This window comes from Dromiciops gliroides, chromosome 2, assembly GCF_019393635.1.
Source record: "Dromiciops gliroides isolate mDroGli1 chromosome 2, mDroGli1.pri, whole genome shotgun sequence".
Lineage (NCBI taxonomy): Eukaryota > Metazoa > Chordata > Mammalia > Microbiotheria > Microbiotheriidae > Dromiciops > Dromiciops gliroides.
This window is the reverse complement of record NC_057862.1, coordinates 468,137,745-468,151,845: the sequence shown is the minus strand read 5'-3', so window position 1 is coordinate 468,151,845 and position 14,101 is coordinate 468,137,745. Positions and strand designations below refer to the sequence as shown.

Genomic DNA, 14,101 nt, shown 5'->3' with positions numbered 1-14,101 from the left:
GGTTTCAAAATCCATTTCTCTGTGATCTTAGCCAAACCTAAGTTCAGAGGAATAAAATGCTAGAAATTTGTTTACCAGCTGATCATTCCCCTCCCCCACTGCCAAACCTATCATCTAGATTGATGATCTGCATCAGCAGAGAAAATACTGACATTGATGAAATCATTATCCTTAAAGCAATGAAGTTTAAAAATCGTCTCTTACAGTGAAACATTACTCCAAAGGATTACAGGAATCCTAATAGGGACTCCTAGGATAGTTTATAACTACAAAATTGTGAACTAGAAAAAAATGGTGAAATTAATATTAAAAAAGTGTTTACAGTCTATTGAAAGAGGCATGGCATATGCCATATACTGCTGAGGAAACTGTCAATACTGAGATATAACGTGATATTAAATCATACAGCTCTACTGAAATTAAAGCTTGTTCTATTATAGGCACTCTAATTCCCAATTACTGGGGGTGGAGGTGAGGTGGAAGAAGGCATAATTTTCTTATAGAAGTAAATTTTGTGCGAGTCTAAATAGAGTGAGCTAGTTTTCCTACAACCCACACATCGTTAGATGAGCTAATCATCCAAGTTCTGGACTTGTAAAACTGAGAGATCAGAATCTGGACATATGTTAACCCAAGCAGTAGGAGGAAGAGTACTATTACTACTACTACCACCACCATCACTAATGCTCCTATCCCCTACAGCATCACCACACTTCCTCCCCCTGACCTCCCATTCCAACTACTACCACTGGCTTTTTCTAAACAATGGGACAGTCCCAAGTCCCATTACTGTCTGGTGGTGCCTTGTGATTTAATGTATTTGTTACTATATAGAAACACAGTTTAGTTCCCAATTCTAGGGAAAAAAGAAAGTTCATTCATTTGGTGTTCTGAATGGAGATCTGCTGGCTTCACTATTGTGTATCTCTTATACTTCAGACCTGACTACAAATGTCTACTAACAATTGTTCTGCTTTTCATGCCTGAGAAGCAGCTTTTGGTAGCAGAAAGGATAAGAAATCTGGAATCACAACACTGAGGCTGGAATCTAGCCCACAACTTATCTATTTACTGAGTAAGCGACAACCTCTATCTCCATTTCCTCATCAGTAATAACACTTTAACATGGACCTAATTCTAAGAGATAGTTGTAAGGATCAAGTAAGATAAAATACTCTGTAAACTCTAAAAATGCCCTAAAATTCAGAGGGCATTTTTATTTGATAGCAATTAATCTAAATTTCAAAAGCTGATATGCTCCAACTCCACTTCAGAGTGAACGGAATACAGTATGCTGGTAAAGAGAACCAAGGCAGGACAGGAAAACAACAAAGCATCTAACGGAGTTTGTGAAGTATTGAACCCCATAATGAACAACTGGGCCTCATAATCATTAATGCCCTGCTAGTAGACTCTCCCTCCCCTCCCCAAAAGAGCATTCCACAAAAATCTCTCTTAAAATAAAGAATTTCACTCACACAATGAGTCCTGACTTTTAAATATAGACAGTGAATCATGATAGCCTAAGAGGCTATCAACTTCCATGTTTGGAAATTGGGAAGAGCAAAGAGGAGAAATGAAAATGGTAAGTACACACTTATATATATGCAGATTGTTTATAAAGGAAACACCCAGTAGCTCTAAGCTAAGAAAACAAGTATGGTTGTCTTTTTTCAAAAAGGTGAAGAAAATGAGGCTCAAAGATGTTCAGTGACTTGCCCCATGATTCCATAACCACTAAGTGTCAAGCCCAAGTCTTAAAATAAGAAAGAACCACCACAAAAGTGAATGTTGCAAAATTACTAAGAATGAGCTATTAGAAGAGATATTAGAAGACACCCCCCCCATCCAACTCATTTCCACAGATATGGAACACTGCCTACATATTAGTCCTTCTTTGAGGTACTTAGCAGTTTGATATATTTCTTTTTTTTAAAGCATAAAAACATTTGTTATATATGATGGCTCCCTTGGAATAAGTAGAAGGATCCTGGAAAAAATTTGGTGATGTTAAAAAAAAAAAGGCATCAGTAAAAATTAAAAACAAAAAGCAAACCACATTTTATGACTCTAAAATCTACTGTACTGATTGAATAGTGCCAGACCTTAAACTCTAAGGTGAGGGCATTGTTGAACTGTAAGATGGGTAATTTTTATTATTTTAAATTTAAAATCAATGTAGCAAAGAATAGAAGGAAAATAAAATTGGGGGAAAAGCATTCATAGACAATGTCTCAGATAGGATATGACTATGTTGGAATACTGCTATGATATAAGAAATGATGAGCAGGTTGATTTAGAAAAACATGGAAAGACTTGGACCTATGAAGGAAAATTCTATCCACCTCTACAGGAAGAAATGACAAATAGTAATATGCAGTGTATGATCTTACATACATGTATGTATTTATATATGTGTATGTATGTTTATATCCATCCATCCATCCAGCTATCCCCCTATCTCCCTATCTCCCTCCCTGTCCCCCCCTGCATTTAATTGTACCCAGAGAGGGGAGAGAGAAAGAAAAGGAAAAAAAAGTAAAAAGTGCACACAGAAGAGAACAAAAGAAAACGCAGAAGGAAGCAAAGAAAAGCTGGGTAGCTTTGAAAACTATGTTTAGTATTTTTTTTACATAGGTTTTCCTGAAAAGGAAATTTATTGTTTTATATTAAATCCTTCCATTTTCTGCCATGTACATAGAAGTACACTTTTTTCTTTTCTTATTTTGTATTTAAGTTTGGTTTTTGGGGGAGTGGGGCAATGAGGGTTGTGACTTGCCCAGCGTCACACAGGTAGTTAAGTGTCAAGTATCTGAGGCTGGATTTAAACTCAGGTCCTCCTGAATCCAGGGCCGGTGCTTTATCTACTGTGCCACCTAGCTGCCCCTTTTTTGTATTTAAGTTTAAAATGAATAAAAAAAATTTACATATAAACACACAATTGAATAAAACAAAATCTAGTTTACTTTCCATTATACTGTGTTATATTTCAAGAATTACTGGATGAACCTGCATCTAATCTCTAGTTATTATATAGTCTCTGCTTTTCCAAACGACATTTAAGGTTTGGTTTTTTTCTACCTAGACCTTCACATTTTTATCTAGCCTTTTAGTTCCAGATTTCAACTCCTGCTTCTATTTCCCAGATTTCTTTCAAAAACTTACACACACACACACACACACACACACACACACAAAATATAATTTAAATGTGAATCTTTCCTTTTCACACACAATGTTCTGACACATATACTATGTGCTTATTAAATGTGCAGTTTAAACTACTCTACCTTTCTCCTCATTTTTTAAATCTTTCTGTAGTTTTTTCATTCCATGCTCCCCGACTTGTTTTTTGTCATACTTTGTTCCACAGATTTCTTTATCCATCTATCTATGTGGTATATGTATTAAAGAACATCATAGTCTGAACAGAATAGGCAACAGATAAAGTTAAAACTAATCACGTCAAAAAACAATCAAGCCAAATGAATGTTAGATTTGACTACTGCTTAAGAAAAAAAACTTTTGGGGAGTCAAAGGTAGGAGTAGGAAGCTATTATTAGCAATGTTACTGTTAATCCCGATACAACAAACAAGGGTTGGGAGGTAGAATCCATTCCATAATGGCAAGTAGATGATGTTTGTATTTCAGGGCAGAAACAGCTAGTTTCCTGGTTAAAACTACACACCTAAGTTCCCCAGGTGTGATGAACTAAATTTCCTAGCACCTCTTAAATGACATTTTTTTTGGGTGGAGGAGGAGGAGGACGGAGCCTTGCTCTTAGTGAGGTCTTCTACTACAGTAAGTGCTGAGAAGCCAATTCTGTGAGGAACCTGAAGTCCTCTTCTAGGACCTAGTATCAGAATAGGTGGTTTTATACTCAGCTGCAGGAAATGGGAAATGTTGCTTTGAGTGTCTTCAAGGAGCTGAAGGAGAGGAAATGGGTGAGATGGAAGTGACCCAGGAAGCCCCAATAGGAGATGCAAAGATATAAAGACATAAGGACTATTGTGGCTTATTGGGCTATTACTTAATTCTTCTTTCAAACTGAGGTGATAAGGGTAGTTACACAACTGTGAGATGGATATGGGGTTCAGGAATAGAAATAAGAATATCACCAGGTGTGAGTAGAAGGTATCAGGGAAAACTATGTAGGAGAAGGCAAGGGTGAGATAAGGGGTTTTTGACACCCAAAATCAGATTTGGGAAACAACGGGTTGATTTTGTGGCAGAATCATTCCAATCACATAGGATGTGGGGCTTAGGGAAAAATCACTTTGAGAAGAATTTTTTCATTGCTGCTTAACATTTTTATTCAGATAAGATCTAGTTAAAATATCAAGGGCTGCCCTGCTCTGATCAATGGAACCTGTAGAACAGACATCAGCAACAGCAGTTAGGAAGCAGAGCACGGTCACAAAAAGGCAATCAGCTGAGGAAAATTACAAAGGAAGAGGTAACTTTATGCAGTACTTAGTACGTTTTACATGCAAATCTTACTCCTTATCCCAAAGCTACCATGGAGAGCTTACTAAAGTACAGTGCAGATAAAGCACTAGATTTAGTCAAAAAAGCTACTTACTACCTGTGTGAACTTCAAGATGGCACTTAACCACTCTAGACCAAAGCCACATTATCTATAAAAGGAGGAAGCTAGATCTGATTATCTCTAAAAATTCTATAATCCTGTGACAATGACAACATCCCCCTGTCCTGTTTTCAGGTTGTTTCTCCTTCTCTAGGCCATATTATATTTAAGATAGCTAGAAACTGCTAGGAGAGAATGCCCTTTGCTCTTTAATAATACTTTACCCTCTTCTCCATCAGTCAAAATGGAATGATGGAATGTAGAAATATTATTTGCAGGCCTAAGAAAAGAACAAATAATTTGACCAGGGAAAGAACACATAAATGAGCTAAAATGAAATAATATTTCTGAAGCATTAAGGACAGTGCCTGGCATGTAATAGGGCTTGTAACAAAGCCCTAAAAACAAAAGAAACTCTAAATGTACTGATTTATAATACAGAAAAAATTACTGAGTTAGGACTGCATACACACCTGCTCAGCTCACTATGGCCTAAATGTTGTGACAGGTGTGTGTGTATATGTGTGTGTGTGTGTGTGTGTGTGTGTGTGTGTGTGTGTGTGTGTGTAATAAAAGATGGAAAATGCTGCTACCCAGGATGAACAGAAGAACCCAGATTATGTGTTCTGTTATTAGGATATTCCCTCCAACAGTACAAATTAAAAGTTGTCCATGTCCTCTCATCATGCGCTAGGAGAATCCCTTCAAGTTGCTCAGGGCCTTTTCGGGACACTGACATCATGTAGGTACTGATGGACTATAGGGGTTGTCTAGTGCAGAAGTGTCAAACACAAGGCCTGCAGGCAGACTGCAACACTCTTGAACAAAACTAAAAAGGAACCAGGAAATACCACATACACACACACACACACACACACGTACATATGTACATGTGTGTGTGTGTGTGTGTGTAGAGACAGATATTGTTAAGTATTTCCTAGTTATGCTTTAGTCTTGTTCATATATATATATATATATATATGTTTAATGTGTGGATAAGTCATCTGTTGTCCATAGGGATTCTCGATTATGGTAGTGGCTATCCCTTCTTCTTGAAACTAGAAGGCTGGGGCAGCTAGTTGGCACAGTGGATAGAGCACCGGCCCTGGAGTCAGGAGTACCTGAGTTCAAATCCGGCCTCGGACACTTAACACTTACTAGCTGTGTGACCCTGGGCAAGTCACTTAACCCCAATTGCCTCACTAAAAAAAAGGAAACTAGAAGGCTCAGCACTTTGGTCACCCATTTCCCTAACATTGTGTCTCCTGAACATTGTTTTGTTGGTAATGTCTATTGATATCCACCATGAGTTTCTTTATTGTCCTTTGGGTTACCTGTAACTTTAAAGACTGCGATTTTATTCTTCATGACCATATGGCATCATTGGAAAGAAATTGGTGTTAAAAAGCTCGACATATGTTTCCAAGAAATGACTAGGGTCAGTAAAAGCACTGTGCAATTTCCTAAATGCAATCCAGACCAACCTGGTCTTTCTATACAGTTCTGGTCATTACCCACCTAAAATGTGTGTGTAAAATATATTTATTGCTTTGTGGAATACCTATTCAACTGTATATTATGATTTGGACAATAAATATTTTTTACACACTTGGTTCTGCCTATGTAGTTTGTAAGGCTGAATTCTCTCTCTTTTTTTTTTTTCAGGGCAATGAGGGTTAAGTGACTTGCCCATGGTCATACAGCTAGTTAAGTGTCAAGTGTCTAAGGCTGGATTTGAACTCAGGTCCTCCTGAATCCAAGGCCAGTGGTTTATCCACTGCACCATCTAGCTGCCTGTAATATACTTTGTATTTTACTTTTTTTTTTTTAGGCGGGGCAATGAGGGTTAAGTGACTTGCCCAAGGTCACACAGCTAGTCAAGTCATTTGAACTCAGGTCTTCCTGCATCCAGGGCTGGTGCTTTATCCACTGTGCCAACTAGCTTACCTGAATTCTTTCTTATTAGTGACTTCATTGAAGATCTCATCATCACTACAAGGAATCCTTCTTTCATTTGGATATTAAGCTAGACATCCTACATGTCCATGCTGGAGTAGTTAGGTGGCATAGTAGATAAAGTGGAGTCATTATGACCTGAGTTTAAATTTGACCTTGAGCTGTGTGCTGATGAACAAGATAATTAACCTGATCCTCCCCTTTTGTTAAATAATGATAGCACTGATGTCCAAAGGTTGTTAGGAACAAATGAAATAATATGCGCAAAGTAGTTTTGCACAGTGTTTGGCACATAGTAGGTACTATAGAAAGGATAGGCCCTATATGTGACAGTGGTAAACATCTTTGATAAATACTTATCTCCCTGATTAATGCCTCCCTTGACACTTATAATTAGGTTTGTTGAATAAATTTATTCCTATTGTTTATTTCTGCTCTTTCACAGAATTTTGTTATTTTCACATTTGCATGAGATAAACTCTGTAGCACTAAAACTTCTAAAGCTAGATTTTGCATTACAGAATCAAATGATTTAACATACAACAAATAAAATTCAATGACTGAACAAAAAACAATCAATCATGGGACCTTATAATCTCTGCACCTTTTAGTCAACTGCATGACTAAAAAATGTGGTCTTTTGTAGAGTAACATTTGTGAAAGCCAGATCACTTCCTTTCTGATACTTTTATCAATGATGTCTTCAATATGGATTTTTCTCAAAGATTATTTAAATAATTTAAAGTAGACACTTGGAAGTTACTGGTATGTTTACACATAGGAGATTGAGATGTTCAGAATTTGAATGTGGTAGATCCAAATGTCATGGAGAGCAGAGTTTGGTTTTTTTCTGTATACAAGAAATATATCTAAAAGTAACAGTGTATATAAAGATGAAAATAAGGTGCTGAAACAAAATTTACCTCATACCAGGTTATTTCCAAAAAAGCAGTATTTGCAATCTTGCTATCATATATAGAGAAAAAAAATACACAATATCAACAGAGAGAAGCAGGTAAATTATTCTTTTTTCATTTTCAGACTGTAAAGAAGAGTGATAGTCTTTTTTTGGGGGGGAGGGGGCTCTTGACATCCCTTATTTCCTTTATTTTATTCATACATTCATTTATTCATTCATTTATTCATTCATTTATTTATCTGGCCTTAATATACTACTTTATTATTTTCTAGTTACATGTAGAGATAGTTTTCAACGTTTGTTTCTGTAAGATTTCTAGTTTCAAATCTTTTTCCCTCCCTCCCCTCTCCCCAAGAAAGCAAGCAATCTGATATAGGTTATATATGTACAATCACATTAAATGTATTTCTGCATTAGTCATGCTGTGAAAGAAGAATCAGAGCAAAAGGGAAAAACCTCATAAAAAGAAAACAAAAAAAGTAGAAATAGTATGATGCAATCTGCATCTAGATTACATAATTCTTTTCTTCTGCATTTGGAGAGCATTTTCCATCATGAGTCCTTTGCAACTATCTTGGATCACTGTGTTGCTGAGAAGAGTCAAGTCTATGACAGTTAATGAACACACAATGTTGTTGATACTGTGCATAATGTTCTCCTGGTTCTGCTCATCTCATTCAGCATCAATTCATGTAAGTCCTTCCAGGTTTCTCTGAAATCTACCTGCTCATCGTTTCTTCACATTGATTTTTTAAAAAACTTTGTGTTCTAAATTTTCTTCCTCCCTCCTCAACCCTTCCTATGGAATCAAGCAATTCAACATAAGTCATAAATCTGGAATTATGCCAAGCATCTTCACATTACTCAAGTTGTGAAAGAAAATACATAGAATAACTTTAGCAAAAGGAACGAACAAATAAAATTATACTTCAATCTGTATTCAAATACCATCAGTTCTTCCTCTGTTGATGGTTTGCATTTTTCAAGTCCTTCTAATAGAACTGTGCTCATCATTTCTTTCACAGTTACTATTGCTAACTGTATTACCCTACATCCTATTCCCTCTCCTTGATATTTACTCTATTTTCTATCTTCTTTCACCCTATCTCTCCTCAAAAGTGTTTTGCTTTTTACTGCCCCCCTCCCCCAATCTGTCCTCCTTTTCTTCACCTCTCCCCCCAGCCTTTTACCCTTCCCCTTCCACTTTCCCTCAGGGCAAAATATATTACTATACCCACTTGAATGTTTGTTATTCTCTCTTTGAGCCAACTCAGATGAAAGTAAGGCTCACTCACTCCAACATTCCTTCCCCATTTTTCCCTCTACTCCATAAGCTTTTTCTTATATCTTTAATTTGAATTACTTTACACCCTTCCACCTCTCCCTTTCCCTTCTTCTAGTGCATTCCTCTTACCCCTTAACTTTATTTTGAAGATGTCATCATGGGTCAGCTAGGTGACACAGTGGACAAAGCACCAGCCATGCACCTAGGAGGCCCGGAGCCCAAATCCAGCACCAGACATAAGCCACCTCACCCTGTCTCCCCTACAAAAAACAAGGCTAATTGCTTTACATATATCATCCCTTCATATTCAATTCACACCTGTGCCCTCTAAAGTATATTCCTTTCAGCTGTCCTAATACTGAGAAGGTTCTTATGACTTGGAAGTATTATCTTCACATGGAAGAATATAAACAGTTTATCTTTGTAATGTCCTTCATGATTTATTTTTCCTGTTTACCGTTTTATATTGCTTGAGGGTCTTCTATTTGAAAGTCAAATTTTCTATTTAGTTCAGGTCTATTCATCACAAATGCCTGAAAGTCCTATTTTTCATTGAAACCCCATTTTTCCCCCTGAAAGATTATAGTCAATTTTGCTGGGTAAGTGATTTTAGGTTGTAGTCCCAGTTCCTTTGCTCTCTGGAATATCATATTCCATGCCCTCCAGTCCTTTAATGTAGAAGCTGCTAGGTCTTGTGTTATCTTGACTGTGTCTTCACAATATTTGAATTCTTCCTTTCTAGCTGCTTGCAATATTTTCTCCTTGACCTGGGAGCTCTGGAATTTGGGTATAATATTCCTGGAAGTTTTCATTTTGGGAATCTCTTTCAGGAGCTGATTGGTGGATTCTTTCCATTTCTATTTTACCTTCTGCTTCTAGAATATCAGGGCAATTTTCCCTGACAATGTCTTGGAAGATGGTGTCTAAGCTCTTATTTTGGTCATGGTTTTCAGGTAGTCTAATGATTTCCAAATTATCTCTCCTGGATCTATTTTCCAGGTCAGCTGTTTTTCCAAGGAGATATTTCATATTGCCCTCTATTTTTAAATGTATTTGGATTTGCTTTCCTGTGTTTTGGTTTCTCATAAAGTCACTAGCTTCCATTTGTTCAATTCTAATTCTTAAGCAATTATTTTCTTCAGAGAGCATTTTAATCTCCTTTTCCATTTGGCTTTTCAAGATGACTTTTTTCTCATGACTTTCCTGCATCAGTTTAATTTCTCTTTCCATTCTTTCCTCCACCTCTCTAAATCTTCCTTTTATCTCTCCTACTTTCTCTTCAAAGTCCCTTTTGAGCGCTTCCAAGGCCTGAGACCAATTCACATTTTTTTTCTGAAACTTTGGATGCAGAATCTTTAACTTTGTTATTGTTTTCTTCTGAGGGAGTATTCTAGTCTAGCTTGCCCCCAAATCAGCTTTTGATGGTCTGTTCTGCTGTTTTTTTCTGCTTAATCATCTTGATCCCCTATTTCTTGGCTTTTAATTCCCTCTTAAAGTGTAGTGTTGCTTCCAGGACACACTGTTTCAAGCTACAGCTTGGCCTAGTGGGTGATTGGACATTTTCTCAGCCTGCCTGGTCTGTGAGTAATCATGGCCTGCTTTCTCTTTGACCCAAAAACAGAAGTCTGATTGAAATCTGATTCTTTATGGTTGGAAGCTTGGCATGCCTGTGTCCCTCCCCCACTGAGTGGCTTTCCTTTGAGTTGGCTTGCTGGCTCAGAATGTAGGCACCCTGCCCCAGTTCCAGCAAAGACCTCAGCTATTCCCCCCCAATGGTCTTTGAGCAAAGCTTCAGAAGAAGCAGCTAAGGATTATGTGTCTTTGGAAGCACTGCCTATGTGAGGCTGGTCCTGCTCATCATACTGAGCTCTTCTCTCAGCCCGAACAGCAGGTGATCCCAGTCACTTAATTAAGCAGTCTTTGGCTGGAAAAGAGTTTCACTCTGTTCTTATGGGGGTTATGCTGCTCCAAGAGTTGTCTTATCTCATTATTTGTGGAGGTATGTGGACAGGTTTTCTGGAGCTGGGAGAGTCACAGCCTTTCTTCTGCTACCTTGCCTGCCACACCCCCCGCCCCAGTTTGTCTAATAATTCCTGAGAGATTTTTTTTTCCCTTGTATTTATTTATTTTTTTTTGGGGGGGGGTCATGTATTGTCTTCTCTTTTCATCTTCAAATGTTCTTGGAATAATCTGGCTTAATTGGAGCTCTTGCTAATCTGTCTGTAAACTTGTTTTCTCTTCACTTATTCTTACAGTTTTATGAGATCATGCTGCTGTTAATCTTCCATTATTTGCTGAAAGATCTGGTAAATTTATGTCATGAATTAGTGCTGTTCTTGGCTATCATATCTCTGTTTGGGTAGGGGTGAAACTAATTAGTGGCAAAGGTGGTTTGCAGGCTTTTTTGGTCTCATTATGGTTATTGATTTATATCAGTTAAATGGCCATAGGAAAGGGTGATAGTCAATGTAGATGTCTGTTCCTTTATCCATGCCCTATTTTTTTATTCTAAATAGCTGGTTAAATCAAGCCATTTTCCAGTCATGTCTGACTCTGATTGCTTTTTGGATCTGTTTTAATTAGATTCCAGATTTACTCATTTTTACTCTTATAATTTAGCATTTTCTTCTTTTTTTAAAAAAATAAGTTGGAAGTCTGGCCAATGTGGGAATTTGTTCTGCTAGACTATATTTTTGTAAGGGTTGTTCTTTTCTTGTGGAAGGGAGTGAGAAGATAATAATGCTTATTAAAATAAATAAAATTTTAGAAAAACAAGTGGTCTTACTGTACATAGGAAACTGATTCAGAACTGAGTTCAAGATACAGCTTCATGTTTCTGAGATTTGAACATAACCGTGTTGTAGTTGTTTAGTTGTGTGCAATTCTTTATGCTCCTGCAGAACACAGCATGCCAGGCCCTTCTCTTCTCCACTATCTCTCAAAGTCTGTTCAAGCTCATGTTCATTGTTTCCATGACACTACCTATCTGTCTGAGGCCAGATTTGGACCCAGGTACTCCTGACTCCAGGGCCGGTGCTCTATCCACTGCGCCACCTAGCTGCCCCACAAAACCACAATATTAAAGAATTAGCTTTGCAATGCTCAGTTTTCCTTAGAGACAACCTCTCACAGGCATACGTGACTATTGAGAAAAACCATAGCTTTGACCAAACAGACCTTTGTCAGCAAGGTGATGTCTCTGCTTTTTAGTATGCTGTCCAGATTTGCCATAGCTTTCCTTCCAAGGAGCAAGCATCTTTTAATTTCATGGGTGCATCACTGCCATCTGTAATGATCTTTGAGGCCAAGAATATAAAATCTGACACTGTTTCCATTTCTTCTCCCTCAATTTGCCAAAACGTGATGGAACCAGGTGCCATGATTTGTTTTTTTTAAAAGGTTAAGCTTCAATCCAGCTTTTACACTCTCCTCATTTATCCTCATCAGAAGCATCTTAATTCTTAATTACCATGTTAGCACCCCAATCACTGAAAGTATTCATGATATACAGGCCTAAGGCATCTGTGGATTCTATAAAAACTTTTGTTTCTTAAACTCAAACATTTGCCCAACATATTTTCCATCATCTCCTCCCATGCCCAATTCTCTACTGACATTATGGTATTAAACTCTATGTTAATTTAGTTTGGAAGCTCTTGAATACTTCAAAAAATCAGTCAACTTCCTCATTCTTTTGAAATAGATGATGGCAAAAATTGGGTGTGTCAAAGTCAAGGCCAGCTACTCATCATTAACCCTCATATCCCCTTCCCATTGGTGCCTTAAGGACTACAGCACTTGTGGACTGGGGACAACCTCCAACTCCAATGATCAAGACCTGATTTTCAATTAACAAGTGAGACCTGGATGTAGCCATTTCCTAGAATGTGGCTTCCCTCACCCATACCCCTATGCTCCTGCCTTAGGATGTCTCATTTTAGACCTTAGGCCTTCCCTTGTGAAGTTAAAATATGGAATATGTGACTAACGTGTTATATATAGATTACTGGCCATCTGACTCTTTTGGGAAAATTCTATACAAGTACCCAAATTGCTATAACAGTCTGAGACATTATCCTTCCATATAGCTGAAAGTTAATTTTTAAAATTTTTTCCTCCTAGTTTCATTTAAAAGTTTCATTTTATAAAAATTAAAACAATTCTGAAGAATCACCTCAAACCTACCAAGTTGGATGACAGAAAAGGAAAATGACAAAAAATGGAGGGGATGTGGAAAAACTGGGACACTAATGCACTGCTGGTAGACTTGTGAACTGATACAACTATTCTAGAAAACAATTTGGAACTATGCTCAAAGGGCTATAAAACTATGTATTCCCCTTTGACGCAGCAATACTACCACTAGCTCTCTATCCCAAAGAAATTTTAAAACAAGGAAAAGGAACTACATGGACCATAATAATTACAATAACTTTTTTTGTGTGTGTGGTGGAAAAGATCTGGAAATTGAGGGGATGCCCACCAACTGGGGAATGGTTGAACAAGTTGTAGTATATCATTGTGATAGAAGACTATTGTGCTATAAGAAATGATGAATAAGTTGCTTTTAGAATAACTTGAAAAGGCTTACATGAACTGATGCAAAGTAAGCAGAACAAGAGAACACTGTACATAGCAAAAGCAATTTTTTGTATTGCTATTCTCATCAATACAAAGATCCGAGACAATTCAGAAAGACCTATGATGAAAAATGATATCTACCTCCATAGAACAAACTGACTGAATCTGAATGCAGATTCAAGCATACAGCTATTTTACTTCCTTTCCTTGTGCTTTCTTTCACAACAGTGCTAATATGGAAATATATTTTACCTTAATGATGGGCAAAGGGAGAAAAGGTGGGAGAGAATTTGGAACATAAAAATATCAAAAATAGAGATTAAAAATTGTTTTTACATGTAATGGGGGGGAGGGGTAGTGGATAAAGCATTGGCCCTGCATTCAGGAGGACCTGAGTTCAAATCCAGCCTCAGACTGTCACTTACTAGCTGTGTGACCCTGGACAAGTCACTTAACCCTCACTGCCCCACCCTCCCCCCCAAAAAAACAAACAAACAAACAAAAAAAACCCCATAATTGGGAACAAAATGAAAAAGTTTAAAATTTTAAAAAAGGAGCAGCAGTTTTAAGGAGGAGAGCCAGGCCAGCCATATCTTCATTCTTCTCTAGGTTGCAACCCTGAATTTTCTCTACAATGTCCTAGAAACCTCTTCATCCTAGAAGCTCACTTGACCTCAGGACTACACACATGGTTAAATACCTTCTGCTGAAGTGGCCCCTCTCCTGCTTGGCTCCTTCAAGAATCTCCATTTTCAGGAGGAAGTTCAAGCC

General features: G+C 37.5%; 1 protein-coding gene across 1 annotated transcript in view; it reads right to left on the bottom strand.

Moving 5' to 3' along the window:
* The window catches only part of NCOA1 (nuclear receptor coactivator 1), a 118,025-nt gene that overhangs the window by 23,413 nt on the left and 80,511 nt on the right, over positions 1–14,101 (bottom strand).